At 43.7% G+C, this 15836-nt stretch overlaps 1 protein-coding gene and 1 long non-coding RNA gene across 8 annotated transcripts in view; both read right to left on the bottom strand.

Moving 5' to 3' along the window:
- SNX31 (sorting nexin 31) overlaps positions 1-15836 on the bottom strand; it is a 65877-nt gene that overhangs the window by 25793 nt on the left and 24248 nt on the right. The window lies entirely within an intron of this gene.
- Positions 3374-7742, bottom strand: LOC128832314 (uncharacterized). Its single transcript, XR_008443959.1, has 2 exons — positions 7610-7742; positions 3374-3850 (listed from the first exon to the last, which is right to left on the bottom strand). It is a non-coding gene; the product is annotated as an uncharacterized LOC128832314 (long non-coding RNA).

Here is a 15836-nt window from a genome sequence, read left to right as displayed (position 1 = left end):
GTGTACAGTGCTCACTTTATATTATTTTTATTACAAATATTTGCACTGTAAAAGTGATAAATAAAAGAAACAGTATTTTTCAATTCACCTAATACAAGTACTGTAGTGTAATCTCTTTATCATGAAAGTGTAACTTACAAATGTAGATTACACAACTGCACTCAAAAACAAAACAATGTAAAACTTTAGAGCCTACAAGTCCACTCAGTCCTACTTCTTGTTCAGCCAATCGCTAAGACAAACATGTTTGTTTACACTTACAGGAGATACTGCTGCCTGCTTCTTATTTACAATGTCACCTGAAAGTGAGAACAGGCATTTGCATGGCATTTTTGTGCTGGTGTTGCAAGGTATTCATGTGTCTGATATCCTAAACATTCATATGCCTCTTCATGCTTGGGCCACCATTCCAGAGGACATGCTTCCATGCCGATTATGCTTGTTAAAAAAATAATGCGTTAATTAAATTTGTGACTGAACTCCTTGGGGGAGAATTGTATGTTACCTGTTCTTTTTTACCCGCATTCTGCAATATATTTCATGTTATAGCCATCTCGGATGATGACTCAGCACGTGTTCATTTTAAGAACACTTTCATGGCAGATTTGACATAATGCAAAGAAGGTACCAATGTGATATTTCTAAAAATAGCTACAGCACTCGACCCAAGGTTTAAGAATCTGAAGTGCCGTCCAAACTCAGAGGGATGAGGTGTGGAGCATGCTTTCAGAAGTCTTAAAAGAGCAACACTCAGATACGGAAACTACAGAACCCAAACCACCGAAAAAGAAAATCAACCTTCTGCTGATGACATCTGACTCAGATGATAAAATGAGCATGTGTCAGTCCGCACTGCTTTGGATTGTTATCGAGCAGAACCTGTCACCAGCATTGACGCATGTCCTCTAGAATGGTGGTTGAAGCATGAAGGGACATATGAATCTTTACCGCATTTGGCACGTAAATATCTTAGGACGCCAGCTACAACAGTGCCGTGCGAATGCCTGTTCTCACTTTCAGGTGACATTGTAAACAAAAAGTGGGCAACATTATCTCCTGCAAATTATAACCAAACTTGTTTGTCTGAGCAATTAGCTGAAGTAGGACTGAGTGGCTTTATAGGCTCTAAAGTTTTACATAGTTTTATTTTTGAATGCAGTTAATTTTTTTTACCTAATTCTACATTGGTAAGTTCAACTTTATCATGATACAAGTATTGTAGTGCAATCTCTTTATTAAGTGAATTGAAAAATACTATTATTTTTTATTTTTACAGTACATTTATAATAAATATGAAGTGAGCATTGTACACTTTGTATTCTGTGTTCTAACTGAAATCAATATATTTGAAAATGTAGAAAACATCCAAAAATATTTAAATAAATGGTATTCTATTATTGTTTAATCACAATTTTTTTAATTGCTTGACAGCTCTAAAAATAAGCTATTTAATTAAAAAGATAATTCAAGCTTCTAGCCACGTATTAGAGAAGAAAACTTCCACACTGTAAAACAAATGCAAACCCAGGCAGTGTTGTCTTTCAGAGTCTGCTAACAGACAGCCTTAAACACCTCAGAGGATGAACTGTCCCATTCATCTCAATGAGATGTTAAGTTGTTGCCATTATGATTCAGAGGGCTTGTCTACACTGGCAAGTTTTGTCAATGAAACTAATGTCGACAAGGACAAAAAGCTGACAAAAGCAAAGTCTCCAAAGCGTGTCTACATTTGCTCCCTCTCTTGAGGGATCATGTCCACATTCAGTGCACCTTTATCAACAGCGAGAGCAATGGACAGTGGGTACGTATTCCACAGTGTCTGGCGACACCATCCATTGCTAAGTGTTGTAGGAATGCGGAAACGGAGTGTGACGCATCCTGGGATGTGCAAAATGTACCGTCATGCACCGCTTTGTGTCCCACCCCTCCAAAGATCTCTGGCTTCCTTTCATGCCGTTTTTCCAACTGTCATTCTTTTGTAGTGCACGCCAGCATCTGCAGCGAGAGAAGTTGAATCTCTCACTTCTCTCCTATGCGTTGTTAGCTGTCATGAGGACATTGTGCATGGCAGCACAGTTACTCGCAGAGTTACTCACAAAGTTAGCAGAGGATGAATCACAGGCACCAGAGTGTGATATGGACGACAGCAACTTATCAGTGCTTTGTGCATTCACAGAGCAGCTGCATACGGTAGACTGTTGCTTTTGGGCTGGGGAAATAAGCACTGATTGGTAGGATCGCATTGTCATGCAGGTGTTGGATGACAACCAGTGGGTACAGAACTTTAGGATGCGTAAAGCAATCTTCATGGAGCTATGTGCTGAGCTGTCCCCTGACCTGCGGCGCAAGGACACCACACTGAGAGCTGCCCTTTCGGTAGAGGGGCATGTTGCAATCGGTGTGGAAGCTGGTGAATCCAGACGGCTACCCGTCAGTTGCAAATCAATTTGGAGTAGGAAAGTCCACTGTTGGGGCTGTATTACTCCAAGTGTGCAGAGCAATAAATCGCACCTGCTGAATAGGACCGTGTCTCTGGGAAATGTGCATGAAATAGTGGACGGCTTTGCAGAGATGGTTCTCCCTAACTTGTGGCGGGGCGATTGATGGTACGCACATTCCAAGGTGCCTGACCACCTTGCCTCTGAATACATCAATAGGAAGGGGTACTTCTCCACGGTGTTGCAGGCACTTGTGGATCACCGGGGGTGTTTCACGGACATCAGTGCAGGCTGATCTGGAAAGGTGCATGACGCATGCATCTTCAGGAACAGTGGCCTGTACAGAAAGCTGCAGGCGGGGACTCTCTTTCCAGACCACAAGATCACAGTGGGGGATGTGGAAATGCCCATAGTAATCCTGGGAGATCCGGCTTACCCCTTACAGTCCTGGCTCATGAAGCCTTACACAGGGCACCTGGAGAGCAGCAAGGAGCATTTTAACAACAGGCTGAGCAGGTGCCACATGCGTGGCCATTTGAAAGCTCGCTGGAGGTGTCTCAATGGCAGGCTAGACCTTACCGAAGATAATATTCACATGGTCATAGCTGCGTGCTGCACTTTGCATAATCTGAGGGTGAAATGTTTGCTCAGGTGTGGAGCACTGAGGCAGAGCGCTTGGCTGCACAGTTTGAACAGCCAGATGCTAGGGCTGTCAGAGGAGCCCAGAGGGCTGCTATTAACATCAGAGAGGCTTTGAGGAACCTCTTTGACAATGAGGGGCAGTAACACGTCTGCTTTGGAGTTGCTTCCCTGGTGCATCCAAGTACAATTTTGGGGCCCAAGATCCATGCAACACAATGCTTTAGGAACCTGTTCCTGAGAGTGAATTGATTGCTATGCACGTTTGTAGAACACAGAATAAAAACGCTGTACCATTAAATACCTTAGCCTTTATTTATTGTTAAAAAGGGTAAAACCTCACAACTGTGTGTAGCTCCAGCTATCATCGTGCAATCTGTGAAAGGGGGTGGAGTGATGGGAAAACTCAGAAGTGCTGTGAAGTGAAAAGGAATGTGTGGGCACAGAGGGGGTGGGGTTGGCAAAGAATTGTGCATCTGCATGTGCTGCAGTGGAGGTCAACCACCGATCTGCTCAGTCTGCAGCTGTATCAAAGACTTGAGCATCTCTCTCTGATCCTCCATAACTTTTATCATCCGCTCTGTTGCTTGCCTAGCAAAAGCAGCATTCTCTTTTCTGTCCTGCCTTTTGGCTTCCCAGCACTCTTTCCATTCCCTGGTCTGTCTCTCATCGCGCTGCAGCACCACCCAGAACATGTCTTCTTTGCTGCGCCTAGGGTTTTTTCTTATCTGCCGAAGCTAGTCCACGGGGGTGCATGGCATGTTCTTCAAGGTCTGTGCTGAAAGAGAAGAGGGATTGTTACGTTCCAGCAAATGATTGAAACATTTTAGTAAAAAAGGCATTTTGCTAGTAGAAATCACTTTCTCTCCGAGACTCTAGGAAGGCACACAGCTCCGCGAGCACCCCAATCATGGTGAGTGGCGGGAAGGCGGTTGTGCATACGGACAAGAAGGTCATGGCTTGCAGAGCAGCTTTGCAGGGAACTCATTCTAAAATTATCCCACACTTTTTCCACAGGCAGACAACCTGCTGGCTGACATTTCGCTGCTGCGGGTAACCAGAGAAACCAGGGCACAGCTGCTGAATGCTTGCAGTTTTCACCCCGGTCAATATGCAGCTCAGTTATCTGCTGCTTTGGTCCCAGCTCCGGTGATTGCTAAATGGCAGGGGACAGTTTCCTACAATGGGGGAACTAACAAGGCTGCAATCCCTTGGAATCTGCAGCAGAAGATTAACAAGTACCTCTTTGAAACTTTTCAGAGCCTCTCTCCGGAGGATTCCCTGCAGGTCTCAATGTCCATCGACACCCTGCGTGGCCATGCAGATTAGCTACACAGGGCAATGTCCAACTCACAGAAAACACTACCTGCCTCCCACTTTTCGATTCCCTACATAAGCCACAACAATTTACCCGACATCTCATCTGCTTCCGGCTCCCCACTGAGCACTTCTGGAGTGGAGAAAAGTTCCTGGCTGCCTGCCCCACTGAGAGCACCACATCCTCTTCTAGCTTGACTTCTTCATCCAGAATTTCAGCCTGCGGGTTACCCTCTCTTTCTGCCGCCTGCAAAGTATCCACGGGGCTATCGGTGATGAAGGTGGGGGCACCACCGAGGATAGCATTCAGCTCCTTATAGAAGCAGCAGATCTTAGATGCACCAGTGGAGTGATGATTCGCCTCCCGCGCCTTATGGTACGCCTGCCTCAGCTACTTTATCTTTGCTCTGCATTGCTGCGTGTCCCGATCATAGCTCTTTTCACACAAGCCTCGAGAAATTTGCCCATATGTGTCCCAATTTCTATGGGTCACTCGCAGCTGCGACTGAACAGACTCCTTTCCCCATATACTGATCAGATCCAACAACTCAGCAATGGTCCAAGCAGGGGCACGTTTGGTGCGATAGCCAGCCATGCTCACCTGGGAAGCTACCTGGGAAGCTCCTCTGGGAAGCCCTCAGGAAATGAGATTTAAAATTCCTGGGTCTTGCAAGGGGAAGGGGCGGGTTGGCTACAGGGCAGCAGAGTTCAAACCGCTGACCAGAGAGGCAGCCTGGAAATTGTGGGATACTTTCTGTAGGCCAATAAAATTGGGGGGGGGGAATCTTGGTGTCTACACTGCATGTCTGTCGACAATAAAGGGAGGGGGAAAGACAATTCTCTCGCAGGGGTGGAAGTTGTTTGTCGCCAAAACTAGGCGTTTTTTCGAAAAAAGTCACATTGCAGTGTGTATGCTATCGCTGTTTTGTCGCCAAAAGCCAGTTTTTGGTGACAAAACTTGCCAATGTAGACAAGCCCAGAGTTAAGCATGGGCATTGTTAACTGTTTTACTACCAGTCATGAGAGTGGAATCATTCAGCAAATAAGCACATCTATTGTTGATGGATGAAGAGTGGATGTTTTGGATGCCACCAGTTGCATCCAGTGTGGTTGAGCACTAAGCCTAATCCACATTAGAAAATGTATCATTCCAACTTGAACCAGTGGGATTACACCTGAGCAAGTTACAATGGTGTAAAGCATTCAGACTAAGCATCCTGTTTTGGAGCCACAGTGAGCACTGCATCCACAGACAGGATATTCCCTGCAAGCTTTGCAAGACCTGTGAATTGCTGCAGAACTCCTAGCACAACTGCCAGCAGCAGGCGCATGTCTATTTGCACCTGTACATTACTTTTTCTGCCCATTGCCTGTCTAGACTGGTTCTGAGGTGCATGAGCACTGCTTACATTGAGAGGATCCAGGACTGGGCCCTACTACAACCTCATGCTACCAATACCAATGGCACAGGACAGGCTCCGGCCCCTCCCCCAAAGCTGCTGCTGCATAATTATGCAGAGTTGCACCTCCACTGGGTGATGGTGCTTGAGGAGATAGAGAAGATTTTTAGTTATTTTCATTTAATTTTTCAGTAGGTTTTTGTGAGTTTTATTTTGCCTTTTTTGGGTTCTTCAGTTTCTTTTTATTCTTTATTTTGTCACTGGACAAATGGTTTCCCTTTCTTTCTCTTGTGTTTCCCTCTGGGGGCCAATGATGGGAGTGATCTGGACTCCTCCATACAGTTCAGTCTCCTGTCCCACAATGCAGTGGGGTCCTGGAAAGGAGGGGGAGAATCCTCAGGAGAAGGGGTAGAGTGATGAGTAGTTGCTGGAGCATCATGTGGTGGCAAATGTGTTTACATAAGGGCAAACCTTGCTTGTATCATTTAATTAATGAGCCTACACTATTTAATATCTTTATTAATGACCTGGAAGAAATTAAAATCATCACTGATAAAGTTTTCAAGTGACACAAAGATTGTAGGAATGGTAAGTAAAGATGAGGACAGAGTGATATGACCACTTGGTGTCAGGAATCAGGGCTTGCAGCAGAGCCAGTCTGCAAGCAACCTAACACGCACAGCTGGCCTGTAGTAGGCTGCCTGATTGGTTGGAAGAGTCAGCAGACTGGCTCTTAAGCCCAGCAGCAGCAGGTCTGCAGTGGCTTCTCAAAGCATTTGCCCACACTTGTGATAGCTCCTGCCTTGGACCCAGCCTTGCCCCATTCCAGGTAACCCAGCTCTGAGCCCATGGCTCTGATTCCTGACTTTGGACTCCTGTTCCAATCACTAGGCCTGACTGCCCACATCCTGGTCTCTAACACTTGGTAAGCTGCACAAGCCAATGTGCATTTCAATATGGCCAAATATAAAGTCATACATCCAGGAACAAAGAATTTAGGCCATACTTACAGGATGGGTACTCCATTCCAGGAAGCAGCAACTCTGATGTGGTGGCCATGGTGAAAAATCAGCTGAACATCAGCTTCTAGTACAATGCTATGGCCAAAAGGGCTAATGTGCTCCTTGGATGTACAAATGGGAATATTGAATAGGAGTAAGGAGGTTATATTAGGTGATTTCCCCCCTCTCACACACACACACTAATATGACCACTGCTGGAACAGGGTGTTTAATTCTGGTGTTCCCAATTCAAGAAGGATGTTAATAAATTGGAGGGGGGTTCAGAGAAGAACCAGGAGAATGATTAAAGGATTACAAAACATGCCTGATAGTGACAGACTCTCTTTATGCTAAATAGATCCAGCTTCTTGAAAGTTAAGGGGTTGTAAACTTGATTACAGTTTATAACTATCTACACAGGGAACAAACATTAGATAATGAGCTCTTCGGTCTAGCAGACAAAAAGATAACACAATCCAATGGCTGGAAGTTGAAGCTAGACAAATTCAGACTGGAAATAAGGCTTTTTTTTGTTTTGTCTTTTAAACTGTAAGGATAATTATCCTTTGGAACAACTTACCAAGAGCTGTGGTGAATTCTCCATCACTGGCAATTTTTAATCAAGACTGAATGGCAGGAATAGGCTGCCATTAATTTAGACAGAGCTGTCTAAATAACACTAGTGGTCACTCCAGCTCCTGCAGTGGCCCAGGATCAGGTGGATGAAAGAGTGGCCTAAACCTACCTTAGCCCTGCTCCACCTGGGTTGAGAGGTTGGTGCTATGCCTCTTAGAGGCAGAGGACAGGATCTCACCCCCAGTGTCCAGTCACCTGTCCAGGAAGGTGAGGAGAGGCATCCCCTCTTGCATCAGAAGATTCAGCTACCTCCGAACCGCCCAACACTTAAACTGTCGCCAACCTTCCTGAATGTCAGAAATACCAACAAGTTTCAGAGTAGCAGCCATGTTAGTCTGTATCTGCAAAAAGAACAGGAGTACTTGTGGCACCTTAGAGACTAACAAATTTATGCTCTAATAAATTTGTTAGTCTCTAAGGTGCCACAAGTACTCCTGTTCTTTGAGAAATACCAACTTTTCCCTGCCCAGCTGTTGATCTCCAGGTTCCCCTCCATCTATAGTTCAGCTATTGTATCTTCAATACAAAACTTAGCCAAACATTTAAAATTTAAGGGGACCATAAACTAAGATGTATTCGGTTTAAACAACAAACAAACAAACCAACCTCAGACACCACAAGGGATAGCGTATGGGGTGTATTATCTGTTTTAACAGCATAGACTGGGGGAAAGTGCACTGGATTAAGTCAAGAGACTTGAGGTTTTCTCCCAGATTTATTACCAGTTTGCAGGGTGACCTTGCATAGGTCACATCATCCAGTGCCTCAGTTTCCCCCCCTGTAAAATGGAGACAAATACCATCTTTTGTAGGGCCCTTTTAGAGAGCTTTTCTTCTGTACATCTTAAGGAGCTAGATGTTGCTGAATTAAACTAGAGCTAGAACTGAGCTGCTGAATTAAAGTTTACCTGAATCTGCTGCAGAAACTACAGGGCCGTGGCACAACAGTTTCAGCTTGCTGCCGAGTCCCAATTATAACATTAGTATTTACTGGAGGACAAGCCACTAAGTTAGGTATTTCTTGAGAACTAGATAATGCACCGGTAGTCAGGTTAATTTGGGGATCTGCTGAAAGGTGGGAGGTAAGTGCAAAGAGAGAAAAATATGGAGAAAACCTACCCCAACTGGAATGACCACATTGAGTCACTCTGGAACTGCATAATACATAGTTTCCTTGTTTGCTGTCTTAAGTTCACACCCATCTGTCTCCACTAAACTACAGGCAATTGTTTCATTTTACAGTATTGCTGTAACAAGATCTCCATTTCCTTATCTCCAACATTTGTCATAGCAACATTAGTAAAATTTACTACAACGGAGTAGCTTCATTAGGAAAATTTACTACAACAGAGTAGCTGCTCCCCCCAGAAAGTTCACCTGTACGTTAAAAGCTTTTGGGTGAAAACAACTCAGACCATCTTTACCCAAAAAAGGTCGAAACCACAATTTCCATACATTAATTTAACATCTTACATGTTTGTCATATCCATGTTCAGCTAACTACAGTACAGACACCACCCCCCCCCCGCCCCAGAAAAAACCTACTTATGTAAAAGCAAAAGAAGAAAATAGCACTGTAAATTATATATTCCCCTGGATAGCTGTAAAAGTACTAAGGGAATTTGGGGTTAATTTGTTCCTGACATATTGGGAACAGTTTTATCATAGCTAGAAAGGGAATACAAAAGTACATTAATCTCCATAACACAGAAATATAAATTTGTTTATTTAAAAGTCCACAACTTTGGGAGTAAAGTGTGGCCAGGCTACAGCAGTGATGCAATTACCTGAGTGATTAGTCATTTACTTCTTATTCTATGCTATTTTAATTTTCTTTGAGGAAAGGAGCAAAGGCACTGCCCCATTACTCAAAGCCCAGAAACTTTCTCCAGACTCCAACTTCATGTTAGCTTTAAAATAAATAAATAAAATAATAATAATTTGGCAACCCCACCCTTCATAATTTATGCCATTATCCCTCTCTATATTCCCTAGGTCTTCTTGCCTCTCAAATACGTAGATTCCCAAGATCACATGAAACACCCACCCCACCCATCCAAATCCTTCTCCCTTAGAGTTGCTACTACTACCACCAGTAGTAAAATCTTTTGAACTACAAACGTTTGCTGCCCCCTCCTCACTATACAGTCCAACAGTTTTCTAACACAAGAATCCAGAACAATAACTAAGCTATTGAGTAGAGCTGGCCAGGAATTCTCCATCAAAATATGTTTTTGATAGAACAAAGCAGTTTCTGCACAATCAGTTTTCCCTGGAAAAGTTTTGAGTTTACCGAATTTTTTTTTGGATTTTCCATTGTTAAGTTAAAAATGAAATATTACATTTTGGGTAGTGTCAATATTAATATGTCTCGCCTGAGCGGATGCAGTGCCTCACTGGAATTGTAGGTCTGGTACCTCACACTCCCATTCCCCTCTATAGGCCAGTCTCCCTAGCTGAACCACCCATAGTGCATACAGCAGCCTCCCCTCTGACTGAGCTGCTGCAGTGCATTATGGGAGTCCCAAACAGGGAGTCGAGCCCATATAGGAGAATGGAGGGAAGGGGCATCCAAACTGCAGTTCCCATGAGGCACTGCAGCAGCTTAGGGGGACACAGATTAAAGTCAAAGCAAGTCAAAACTAAATGTTTTGACATCTCCAGATCGCGATTTTTCACAATGCTGCATTTTAACTTTTCATCCTGATTCAGGATCAAAACAAATTCTGAAATATCAAAATTTAGTGCAGGATGGAAATTATGAGAATAGTACAGCAGGTCAGATCAACGTTTCATAGATTTTTAGGCTGGAAGGGACTGTTAGATCATCTATTCTGACCTCCTGTATATCACAGGGTGTTAAATTTCACCCAAATACTCCTATATTAAGCTCAATGACTTTAGTTAAATTTGAGCATTTCAGTCCTCAGGAGACTCAATTGTTGTGTGCCGCAGGCAGAGAAGAGAGACCAAGGTGCCACCTAGGCCTCAGCTATGGCAAGGAACTGATTAGGTGAAATATGCCCAGCAGGTCCAAGCAGGCAATCCACACCGAAAAGGAAGGCAATCCTTGCTCCAAGATCCCTGACAATCTAACCTGGGGGAAAATTCCTTCTTAACTCCAAAGCTAATGATCAGTTTAATCCCAAGCACTGGGAGCAAGATATACCAGCCAAGTATCTAAGAAAGAGGATTCTCTGTATCACTTCAGAGCACTGGTCCATCCTGTCCAGTGTCTCATTTCCAGCTGTGGTCAGTCTCTGATGCTTCAGAGGAAGGCAAAAACAAAAAACAAACCTCAGAATACATCTGGTCAATTGTGCATCAGGGGGGAAAAAAATCCTTCCTGACCCCGTAGATGACCCACAAACTCTGAAGCATGAGATTTGTTTATAGTTACTGTCTGAATGCAGAGCTGCGAGTGTTAGGATTGCAGGCATTCCCCTCAATATGCTCCTGTCCTCCCCATGTCCATGAAGGAAAGGAAGGGGATGAACCAAGGAGATTCCAAGGCTGGAAGGGACCATCATGACCATCCCAAACTCTCCCCCTCCTGTCGTGGGCCATAAAATTTCTCCCAGAAACTGGATTAAAGCATAACTTTTAGAACGATATCTAGTCTCGATGCAATGACCAAGTTATGGTGCTTACGCCTCACATTGTAAGGCTTGTTTTCCAGCCCCTAGATCATGTTTGTGGACCTCCTTCAAACTCTCTCCAGTATTTCTACATCCATGTTGAAGCATGGACACCAGAACTGGACATAGTATTCTAATAGTGGTCTTACAATGCTATGTACAGAGGCATGATTACTTCAATCCTTCTACCTGATATTCCCCCTTTTTATACATCCATGGATCACATTAGCTCATTTTGCCACTGCATCACTGAGCAGTCATGTTGAGGTAATTACCTACCACAACCTCCAAGTCCTTCTCTGAGTCATTGCTTTTCAAGACAGAGACCATTATGTAGGCATATCATGCATTCATTGTTTCCAGATGTGTTGCCCTGCATTTGGTTGTATTAAAAATATTTTTATTGGATTGTGACAATTTAACCAGGTGATTCAGATCACTCTAACCGTAACCTGTCCTCCTCATTATTTACTTTTACATTTACACCAACTTTGCCATCAGATTTTTCCATCATTGTTTAGATCATTGATAAAAATATTGAAGTAGAAAGCAGTAAATATGGATCCCAATTCGCTTTGGTTAAGGAAAGCATAGCATTTTTAGACAAGGGACAAATCTTCAAAAGGAGCCTCAACCTGGTCTCCGTTAGGGTGGTTAGAGCATTCACCTAGGGTTTGGGTTCCAGGTTCAACTCCCTATCTAAATGAAGCAGAGCACAAGGCTACTGGCTATTCTTAGGAGGGGAAGGGGTCTGTCTCTCGTGTTTTCTCATGAAAATAATTCAGAAGGGCTAGCTTTCATTCCAGTGCAGAGCAAAGCAAAGGTGTTTTTTTTTGTTTTGTTTTGAGAAATCAAATTCTTGTTTTTCATTTAGCCATAGTGAGCAACCCTAATCTGTGGCTGCAGCTCCATAGAAGCCCCACCTGCAGAAACTGCCTCACAGATGCACTGTCTAAATGCATCTCCTCAGCTTGTCTACAGGCTGGGCTGGCTCCAGGACTCCCACTTAAGGTTTTGTAGCTGAACACTAAGGCCTTGGCTACACTTGCGGATTCACACCGCTGCCGCAGCAGCGCTGTGAAGCGCAAGTGTAGTCGCGTCGCCAGCACTGCGAGAGCTCTCTCACAGCGCTGCAAGTACTCCACCTCTCTGAGGGGAATAGCTTGCAGCGCTGCAGGCGCTGATTACACTGGCGCTTTACAGCGCTGCACTCGCTGCGCTCAGGGGGGGTGTTTTTTCACACCCCTGAGCGCAGCAAGTGCAGCGCTGTGAATTGCCAGTGTAGCCAAGGCCTTAGGTACTAGCTGAAGATATCTCGGAGCCATTAGCAATTATCTTTGAGAATTTCTGGAGGGTGAGTGAAATCTCAAAAGACTGGAGAAGCACAAACCTCGTAGCTATCTTTAAAAATGGAAACAAAGAGGACTCAAGGAATTATAGGCCACTCAATCTAACTTCAATACCTGGGAAGACATTGGAACACATTATTTAACAATCAATTTGTAATAGGGTTCCTTGTAACCCTATTATCAACCCCTGGCTGATAATAGGGTTACAAGGAATAGCCAGCATGGATTTGTCAAGAACAAATCATGCCAAGCCAATCTAGTTTCTTTCCCTGGTCTCGTGCAATGACACTCAATAGGCAGCCCGTGGACCAAATGTGGCCCGCCAAGCATCTTACAAAAATGTTTATAATTAAATTCACGAACAATGACGTGCAGCCTAACATTTGCCTAGGACTTCCTTAGTAAGTAACTTACTGGATCTTAAGTACTCACGATAGCATCAGCTACAATGGAGCTAGGATGCCGCCTGTTTTTTCATTAGTGATGGAAATGGAGCCAAAAAATGAATGCTAGTGGGAGTAAACATTGCAAAGTTGAAAGCAAAAACCGAGCTTTTAACCTAAATTGGATAGTGGATTTTCTTTTTATTATGCCATCTCATTTAAACGCAAAATCTTGGTGTTTAACATGCCAGACCACTGTGTCTGTCTGTAAGCTTGTCAACGTGAGGCACCACTTTAGACCAACGCGGCCTAGTCTCCTGGCAGTTTTGGAAGACATGACAAAATTGAAAATCTGAAGTCTTCATACCACACTTCAGATGTCATTCTCACAACATCAGGGACTGTACAAGAAAAAGCAACAGCTGCTTCTCTTTGCATAATGGTGGTACTAGCTAAAAAGAAAAGGCCTTTCCTGGATGCCGAGCCTGTGAAGGAGGGCACGGCGGAAATGCTAGAGGAGCTTTTTGCCAGAGATTAAAAACAAAGATGACATTGTGAACCATGTGATGCAAGTTCCCATCTGACTCCACGGCAGTGCGAAGACTGGAGGTAATTTACAAGGATTGTTTGTCAGCACTGCTTTCGGATTTAAAAAAATGCCAAATACATGTCTTTTGAAGTGGACAAACCAAGCGATTTAAGTGACACTGCCCAGCTAGTGCTGTTTGTTAGCTTTTCTGATGGTGAAATTTTCAAGGAAGAATGTTTGTGCTTAATGCCATTAGAAACCTACATCACAGGAGAGATCACTTTTGAAAAGGTAAAAAGGCTTTATTGAAAAATATGGTTTAGAAATTTGACCTATGAGGAAAGATTTAAAAAATTGGGTATTTAAGTCTTGTTTTTAAAGAAAGGAGGAATATCAGACCCTGTACACTCAAGCTACTTGCAAGGAATCTCCACTTCCTCTAATATCTGACAAAAAAGAGGGAGGGATGACAAGATCAACAGTAGAACCTAGAAGAAAACTAAGGTCAAGCTCATTTGCTCCTGGGTTTTCCGCCTCTCTATTTGCCAAACCTCAGGGGCTCTCTGTTGAGAAAGTTGCACTGGCTTAACTGAAAGTATGTTTTTTTTAAATGACTGAATTAAACCAGGGACTGTGTGGACACACTTGTTCTGGTTTAAGCCAAGTTTAATTCAGTTTAGATAAGTCCATTTGCAGGGCTTTTCCTACACACAAGTTGTACTGGTTTAAAACAAACAAACAAACAAACAAACAAACAAACAAAAAAACCCCAATGTAAATAAACTAGGACAAACCCTTGTCCAGACGTTCTTAAATCAAATTAAAGCTAGTTATATCAGTTTAGCTTGCACCTCTAAGGGTACATTTACACTACAGCGGGGAGTCGATTTAAGATACGCAAATTCAGCTACATGAATAGCGTAGCTGAATTCGACGTATTGCAGCCGACTTACCCCGTTGTGAGGACGGCGGCAAAATCGACTTCTGCGGCTTTTTGTCAGCGGCTCTTACTACCACCTCCGCTGGTGGAGTTAGAGTGCCGATTCGGGGATCGATTGTCGCGTCCCAACGGGACACGATAAATCGATCCCCGAGAGGTCGATTTCTACCCGCCGATTCAGGCGGGTAGTATAGACCAGACCTAAATTTATAAGCACAAGCTAAACCTGATTTAAGCCTGAGCCTGGTTTAAACTGAAGTAAGTGTCCACACACACAGGAGGACCTGTTGAAAGACTCAGGGTAAGGGTAAAAAAAAAAACAAAAAAAAACCAGGGGTGATTTCATGGTAGGAGTCGAATACAGACTACCTAACCAGGAAGAAGAGGTGGATGAAGCTTTTTTTAAACAACTAACAAAATCATCCACAGGACTTTGTGGTGATGGGAAACTTCAGCTACCCAGACATCAGTTGGGAAAATACAGCTGGGCACAGATTGTCCAACAAGTTTTTGGAATGCACTGCAGACAACTTTTTCTTACACAAGGTTGAGAAAGCGACTAGGGGAGAGGTTGTTCTAGATTTGATGCTGACAAACATGGAGGAACTAGTTGACATTCTGAAGGAGAATGGCAGCCTGGGTAAAAATGATCATGGAAATGACAGAGTTATGGATTCTAAGGAATGGTAGGAGCGGAAACAGCAGATTAAAGAAAATGGAATTCAAGAAGGCAGATTTTAGAAACTCAAAGAACTGGCAGGTTAGATCCCATGGGAAACAAGTTTAAGGAGAAAAAAGGTTCAGGAGAGGGTTTTTTTTATTTTTTAAAGGAAAAAAAAAAATGAGACATTACTAAGGGCATAAGCGCAAACAATCTCAATGCATAGGAAAGATTGGAAATATGGTAAGAAATCACCCTGGCTTAACCAGGAGATCTTCAGAGTGCTACAAAAAGTAGAATGGACCCTCCCCCCCAAAAAAAAACAAAACACCATTTTACAGATATATTAAATAAGGCCACCTTTTTGCTTCTACACTACAAACTTAGGTCAACACAAGATGGCTGACATCAACCTAGTCGTGCATTTGTCTACATTTACCCCTTTAGTGACACCACCTCCCTGAGCAGCATTGACCTCAATACATAGACCATGGCTCAATGTAATGCAAGTGTAGACACTGGTGACCTATGTTGACCCTAACAGTCCTCCTAATTGTGAACTCCACTGCCCAGGGGTCACAGAGACTGGAAGTCCCCCCCACCTCCTGCCCTCCTAAAGCCCTGGGAATTTTTAAAATGCTTTTCCTGATAGTCGAACTGAGCGAGCATGGTAGCAGCTCTCCACTGTTGTGTACAACTGCCCAGCCGACCATGCTGGATACACACTTTAAACGCACTCTGGGCTGGAGTAGACAGGGGGTATTGGATCTGCTGGGACTGTGGGGAAAGAGGCTGTGCAGGCACAGCTATGAACCATCTATAGAAACGGACATCTACAAGCAGATTGCACGGGAGATGCAGGAGATGGGGTACGACAAGGATCAGCAGCAGTGCTGTGTGAAAGCA

The sequence above is a fragment of the Malaclemys terrapin genome, chromosome 2 (genome assembly GCF_027887155.1).
Source record: "Malaclemys terrapin pileata isolate rMalTer1 chromosome 2, rMalTer1.hap1, whole genome shotgun sequence".
Classification (NCBI taxonomy): Eukaryota; Metazoa; Chordata; order Testudines; family Emydidae; genus Malaclemys; species Malaclemys terrapin.
This window is presented reverse-complemented; position numbering and strand designations above follow the sequence as displayed.